Source organism: Macrobrachium nipponense, chromosome 49, assembly GCF_015104395.2.
Source record: "Macrobrachium nipponense isolate FS-2020 chromosome 49, ASM1510439v2, whole genome shotgun sequence".
Classification (NCBI taxonomy): domain Eukaryota; kingdom Metazoa; phylum Arthropoda; class Malacostraca; order Decapoda; family Palaemonidae; genus Macrobrachium; species Macrobrachium nipponense.
The window spans coordinates 16,350,517-16,358,491 of NC_087224.1; the positions used below are offsets into that span (position 1 = coordinate 16,350,517).

General features: G+C 38.0%; 1 long non-coding RNA gene across 1 annotated transcript in view; it reads right to left on the bottom strand.

Moving 5' to 3' along the window:
- Window positions 1-4,610, bottom strand: part of LOC135205234 (uncharacterized) — a 33,515-nt gene extending 28,905 nt beyond the window's left edge. The window contains exon 1 of the long non-coding RNA XR_010312502.1: window positions 4,447-4,610. This is a non-coding gene — a long non-coding RNA (uncharacterized LOC135205234). The remainder of the gene's footprint in view (window positions 1-4,446) is intronic.
- Between the last annotated feature and the right edge of the window lie 3,365 nt (window positions 4,611-7,975).

Genomic DNA, 7,975 nt, shown 5'->3' on the forward strand with positions numbered 1-7,975 from the left:
TTGAAATATGATTGAAGTCATTACCAAGCTCATTCTATTCTCCTCCACAGAGAAAACGGGTTGGTGAAAACCAGATTCAAGGTAACACGTTTCGCACTGCATTGACGGAATACAATATAGAACGTGACAGGCACTTTGGAGATTTTTGAAGAACATCGAAAAGGTTTTTCTCTTCTGGCGTTTCCCCTTTCTGTCGGTGTTGAGAGCGCTCACATTCGATTTAAGAGGAAGGGGAAGATCTCTTGGTATCTTTTTCTTAGACGTGTTCCTCAATGTGGATGACTCTTATCTCAAAGTGCAACATAAAACACAGCACCTTTTTATCCACTTTCCTTCTATATTTTTTTTATTTCCTAGTGTTTTCTGCAAATGTCAAATGCGGCTAATTAGTGACAACTGTCAAATTAAAACTAATTATGAGAAGGGAGAGACATGGAAAAAAGATGACGAGATAGAGAGTAACGAGAGAAATTCCCGAATGTAACTTTTTACCTTATTGCCCGCCACATCTAACTTTCGTAGCAGTTTTAAATAATATTTTACTGAATGAAACTAGACGTTTAGCTGTCATTCTTTACAAAACACAATATGAAAGAAGCAAGTGGCTAAGAGGCTAGCTGGCACCTAACTTTCATAGAAGTTCCTTCTCTCATTGGCCACAATGTTTTGAAGCATAAGTTACAGGTGTTTAGGCACCACCAAGATTGCGACCATTTTGGTAAATAAAACCTAAATAGCGCTTTTGTCAAAGATCTGTTCTTTTTGAATATGTACAAAATTACGAAAGGGCATTCATACTTGACTGTTAAAGCTATATACCGAGTTATCATGTTATACAATGAAGAAATTCATTAAATATTCACAACTCACTCGTAGGTTAAAAGTGCGCATTGTCCTGGAGATATAATGGAGCTATCTGGAAAGGAATCAGGATTCTTGGAGCGCCGTTTGTACAAAGTCAAAAGGCCATCAAAGGAAAAGTTACGTTTCGGGGACTTGCTCAAATACGGAGATACGAAACGGTCCTTTCAAGCATGTGCAATAACTTAGCATTTTAGATAAGCAGAACTTACATACGCTTCGAACCACCGACCTGAAAAGATAAAGGGGACAAAAACTGAAGCCTTTTAAAGAGACTGACTGACTGTCTGGCCAAAGGAAAGCGCAGCAGCTTGTTCTTATCGAGTAATCCTTTCACATCAACGTATTTTAGTGGAAATTTAAGAGAAAAGTCTTTCGGCCTGTAAATCTTTCAACCCGGCACCCAAACTCCAACATCCCACCCCGTCAATCCTCCCCCCCAACCCATTCCTCAATCTCTAAACTCGCCTGAAAAAAAGTGGGGAAGTAAAATGTTGATTATTGCTCTGCGATTGCTATAATTACATGACGTAAATTGCCTCTCAAGATTCGTTCTGTCAACTTGAAGGTTTTAGCAAAATCCGTTTGCTGGCTGGGGGCCGCCAGTACAAACGAAATGTTTCATCCATTTCCTTCCCGTATTTCAACATTTCCTATATGCTGCATTTTCCTCGTTATCACCCGTAACGTTTGTCTTATCTTCAACATTAAATGTGCCCGACGTTCAGCTTCCAACCCTGATCACTTCGTGCGAAGGCAATTAGAATTGCATTTGCCACATCGTTCTTACATCTTTCCTTCCTTGCACGAGAGAGAGAGAGAGAGAGAGAGAGAGAGAGAGAGAGAGAGAGAGAGAGAGAGAGAGAGAGCGAAATTGTAGCTCGCAGTGGAGAATTACACTTTTCAGGAGATTAGGGGAATTATACATAATTGCTTTTACATTTTAGTGCAGTTGAATGAATATATATGATGGGGATGGAGGAGGAGGAGGAGCCCAGAACAGCTGCAGCTGAAGCTACAATAATTCTAGGAGGAAGGAAGATGAAATCATTTCATTTCCACCATTACTTTTTCTCTTACGTTCTTTAGAATTTCAGGTCTCGTGAAAGATCTGATCTTCTCGGAAAGAAGGTCGAGGAATACGTTTAATTCCTATTGCTTTTCGTGAATTAGTATATTCTTTGGACCATCAGGTTTTCAGGGACGGGAGAATCTAAATTTGAACTTTTTTGACCGTCTAATTTCTGAAGTTTTAAGGAAACGATGTTTGCGAAAAGATGCAGAATTTTAATTTTAATTGGAGGAAGTTCGTACTCTGTTGACTTTATTTTTGAAAAAGAGGAAACACCATATTTGTGCGGTGTTTTTTAAAGTCTTGACCATCATTGCACTATATATTTTTTTTTTATTTCCTTTAAATTAGATTTTCAAAAAAGTAAAGCTATTCAATTTTAATGTCAAAAATATTCTTCAAACAATCTCTTCTACAAGAATATAAGCAAATTCCTTCTCATTCAATTTGTTTAATAAATACTTTACACCATCTTTCAGAAAAAAAACTCATTTTCAATTTTTTTATTCCTTTTTGTAACAGATTCCACAGATCACCGATTGTTCAGGTGTAAGTCTCAATATATTTTACTTTCTAAAATCACCTTTTCGGGATTTCAGGTTCTGGAAAATAACGTGTCCATTAAACAAACCAAGTGAATGAAATATGTGATAGATTCCATTCATTGTTGTACATTCTTCGTGAATACTAATTTACTAAGAGAAAAATATCAAAGGACATCTAACACGAGATTTGGTCTCAAATACATATAATAATATGTGCAATTTAAAGTAGCATCTGCAATGCTGTTTAACTAAGCTGAATTGCAGAAACTATTTACTGAGGAATTCGTAACACTACATAGGCCACTGGATATTAAGTATATACTCTGAGGAAACACGCATTTCCAGGGTTACTCCATTCATCAACGGTTTCTTTTCTTTACTGGAAAGTTAATGGATTCCCTCGTTGTTTAGTTCTGTAAACATTCTACTTAGTAGAGCCTAGGCTCTCGCCTGCTCTGGGTTTAGACCCGAGTCCGTCTCTCTCTAAAAAGTAATCCGAGGATACGAAACCAGCAGTGGATTATCAATCCCATCCGTAACCTCAAGTATTCTTCCTCTGTCAATCCTCTATTTTCTCCTCAACCCAAAGTTTCCTTTTTAAATCTATTTAACCCATTTTCAACCGATTCGTTCATTTGCAAAAATAAAAAATGAAAAAATAAAATTATATGCTCAGTCGCGGCCACTCGCGTCATTCAACTATTGCTGGCAATCCAGAAGTCAATTGCGCATAATGGCATTCAATCCACACATATGCAAAGCACGAACTGAAAAAAATGGAAAATATTATTCTCGTCATATTTCTGAAAAAATCATTTAATAGTTTTTAAAACGGAAGCGCGAGATCAGACGGTCTCAAATGCACACACACAGATCAATCATTTGGTAAATCGATGCTCTGTTATTCATTTTCCTTCTCTAACACATTCGATTCAAACGACACTGGATTTCAGAGCGGACGTGAAGAGAAATAAAGTAACTATGCGAGACCCATAATAAGCGACTGGTAGAAATAATCAAATATATTGCCAACAATTGCAAATAAAAGTATGTCTGTGAGTCCAAAGAACGCACTGATCATCTTGTCATAGAGCGCATTCAACATTTGCAAAATGTTATATACTATAACTACTCCAAACAATATACCAAGCACTTGATCAAAAACTGAAGATAAAGTATTTTCATCCAAGCAATTACACTGCCTTTGCAAAGAACCTACACAGATGCATAAAACAGGTCTTGCTCGTAAAATATCAGATAGTTACTGCAAAGTATGCATTCTACAACTATTGCAAAGATTCATCTGCGAGAAAAGTTGCAAAGAATGCATCAATCATTTGCAAGAAAAATGAACTGAATGAGCTTGCAAACGATATCTTAAGCAGCTGCTGCAAGGTAAGTACCAGAACAAAAATCGAATTACTTGTGCTTTTATTTTGTTAATAAACTGAGGTTGTAATTCATTACACGTCGTGGAAATAAGAACAGTAAACGAATAAAAACTTAATTAAATAAACTGAAAATGACTCGTGGTGCGAAGGTAGGGCGCTCGCTTTTTCATGAATGGGACCCTGGTTTGACACCCCATTGAGAACAGAATGATCTGCCATAGGTTTTATTAAACACAATAGTCCTCATCGTGAATTGACTACAGATGGTCGCAGTCGAGGACAGAGAAGAGCAAGTTTGACGTTATCATTTTCAGGGAAAGAGGTGTATGTTCATAATCCTTGGAACTGCTTTCAAATCACGGCCATTTCGATTCTGGAAAGGACTTTTCTTAAGGTGCATTAGTGGCTACCTTAATATCTTACAAGGTATAATAAATATATTATCTAAAACGCCAACTTCACACATTACCTCATTTTCACAAATTCAGATAAGTACGGGACAGTTCCAATGGCCTTATACGAATGCATTGAAGGCCGAAATCTCACGTTCGACCATACGAACATAAACCTTACCTACCTGAGTGTTATAGCTGTGCCTGAGTATAGCAGCTCTGGAGGGAATCCATTTGGTCAACGGTGGCGGAAAAGGCTGAATTAATTCTGATCCATTGGCTACCCGGGACTCAGAGTAATATATATATGGCTTGACGACCGAGATGAAAGCCGACACAGGCTTCGCTGAGACACTCAATGGGACCAACTATCCCACCAACACTATCTGTCACACACTTTGGACATCTGATAAGCTTGACTATGCACGGTACGTACACAGATGAATAAGCTGTCGTCCGTCTTACACAGGAATATAAATACAAACTAATTCGCTACACACACACATATATATATCATGTATATAAAACGTGTGGCCAAAATTGCCTCTTATTTTATAATAACTTGGATGTGCTTTCGTCTGGGAGGAGTCCTGACATCCAAGCGGAGATAAATAAAGAGATTCTCCTTTTCACATGAGGCATGACCTCACGTGTACATAAATCTAGCGAATTCAGTTGCATTTTTACATAGAGTCAATCAAATCATCCTATGGTGTCGTTTCACTATGCCTCTTGTGATTCGCCGGCTGCCAGTTCTGAGAGCTATAATTGTTGTTTGTTTGTTTGTTGTTCTTGTTTGTATGGTGTTTTTACGTTGCATGGAACCAGTGGTTATTCAGCAACGGGACCAACGGATTTACGTGACTTCCGAACCAAGTCGAGAATGAACTTCTATCACCAAAAATACACATGTCTGACCCCTCAATGGATTGCCCGATAATCGAACTCACGGTCACCGGGGTGGCAGGTCAAGACCATACCGATCACGCCAGAGGCGCTTCTGAGAACTAAAATGGTAACACTGACCTCAGCTTAGAAATCTTTTTGGACGAGCTCTTCGCTGGGAGACTAGAAATAGATAGAAAAATAATTAAATCCTCTTTCCTAAGTTGGGTATGAACCCACAATTGTTGGAAGACTAATGGCAATAATAATACATTTCAGTGTTAGGCATTAAGAATAAAATGCAGGAATTTCCCACCAGATTTCACGAGTAGTACATCTACAACATGAACTTAAGTTCTGATAAACATCTTGCTGCCATCTCGGCTGATGGATGGAATCCAAGGGTCCACACCAGTCCTCTTACAATCTTCACAGTTTTCCCTAAGGCCAGAGCTGGCTTAAGGCCTCAAGGGTCCACACCAGTCCTCTTAAAATCTTCAGTTTTCCCTAAGGCCAGAGCTGGCTTAAGGCCTCTTTAACATATCTTCCAAATGTACTACAAATGTACACACGTCAGAGCAGTCTCATTTCTGTGGCAAAACTATGTCGTATCTGTCATGTTCATAAGTATTTCAAAGCCCATATGTTATATTACTCCTCAATTCAATCTACTGTGAGGAAAAGGCAATTTAGAACACTGGTGGAAGAACCAAATGTCTAAATTCCAGACTTCCATCCACGGCTGATTCATTTCTGCTACCTTTTCCCTTTAAGGAAACAGCTTTGGTTTTGGGACTTAGTTAATTATCTTTCGGTTCAGAGAAATGCATTTCGCAGTGATTCTGGCTGGTTCATGAAGCTTTCCTTTAAGCATGTTTCTCTCGGCTGGCATGAAGAGGTGGGCATGAAAGAGAATTACGAAGAAATTGTCAAAGGATGCACGAGTACGTGTGTTTCACAGGGAAGTCTTTTTAGAGGAGGAATGTAAACGTCAGGGAGAAAGCAACCAGAAGATTAAAAGCATTCTGTTCTGTTGGAAGACTGGCTTTCATTTACACTTCGTCGGCCCATCCCGCCCCCGACATTTTTTATCCAATGTCCTCTCACACTCTACGTGGTGCCAATAGTTGATTATCAGATACATGGAAATGACCAAGCATTAAAGAAGAGTAATTGTTAAAGGAATATGTGAACCTATTGACATTGATGTTGAAAATACTTTTATTCTTACTGAGGAGAACATCTTGGAATATCTCCCCTGTATCAGAGCTCATATCAAAATTTTCCAGACGATCATTTTTAACTCAGTGGGGATTTAGTGACCGACCGAACCTAAACATATATCTACTTTACAAACAATAGTTTGGCCTTTTGGAAATTACCTGAAATATTGCGCTTTGTGTGGAATTTTAACGTCATGGAGACAGTCCGTGAACAATAAAAAACACAGTTTTTTTTTATTTTATTCTTATGTTAAAAAGCACTAAAAAGTGAAAAATATCTTTTCTGGGACACAAATTTTCTTATAATAAATCATGTGTGAAAAAATAAATCGTGGGCGCCAAACATGGAGGGAAATGCTACAAGAAAAGAAATATACATTATATATATATATATATATATATATATATATATATATATATATATATATATATATATATATATATATATATATATATGTGTGTGTGTGTGTGTGTGTGTGTATATGTGTGTGTGTGTGTGTTTTACCTCTTGTCGCATTTCCTTGATTGTTTGGCCCCAGCGCTTTTATTTTTGTAGACATAATTAATTGTAATAAAATCCAGTGTCTCAAAAAAGTAATTTTTTACTTTTTAGTGCATTTTAATAAAAGCTTTTTTTAAAAACCTTTTTCTATATATATTTTTTATACATTTAGTTTTGACTGAAATTGTAGCCGAATTATGATTGTAGCTAACGAAATAGAAATGCTGTCGAGCCAAAGAACTTGTGAAAAATCCGAAGATTTTCATACAAATCCTGAGATACTGGGAGAGGCCACTGTAAGGTCACTAGAGGTCACTGCTGACCTACTGATCATGTAAGGTTGTATTGCCCCTGGGGTCGAAGAAAAACGAAAATTTCAAGTCCATCGGACTAAGGGATCAGGTCCAAAACCTGAGACACTGGAAGAGGTCACGGCAGTGTCACTAGAGGTCATTGCTGACCTACTGACCAAAGGGATCAGGTCGAAAATTGACTTACAAGGTTTGACCAACATAAACAAACGAACAGACATGCATAAAAGCGAGGTAAATAAAAGTTTAAAAAAAATTAACAAAATTCATTTAAAAAACGACTGAACACCTTAAAAGTGTAAAGAGCCATTTCATCGATCTGAATTCGCATCTTCACGAAGCCACACACACACACACATATTCCCCTTAATATCTTACCGTTTCTTCTGGGTAACGGTTTACGCAGTGGTCGCATTTATCTTTGGGCCGAAATCAGATGGGTCCAAATTTTCCTTCATAGCGGAAGGTGTCGATATTGCGACAGCGGAGATTTACAACGCAGGTCCTAAGGTAAAACGGGAATCTTTGTTTCGCGGGGGACGGATGGCTATTCATCCATCTTCGCCTTCTGCAACCACTGCCTATGGCCTTTCCTTTTTTTTCTACTTTTTCGTAGGACAGCGAGAATAGAGCAAGGCGAGAAGTACGTAAAATCGAAGGATAATCCAGTGAAGAGCTACTGAAAAGATCATATCAAAAGGCCGTCAAAAAATTATTTGAAAAATCGAAACCTTTCTTGCAAAGAGCGAAGTCTCCTTCCGGAACAGGAGGCTGAGGAGAGGAAGGGCAAAAA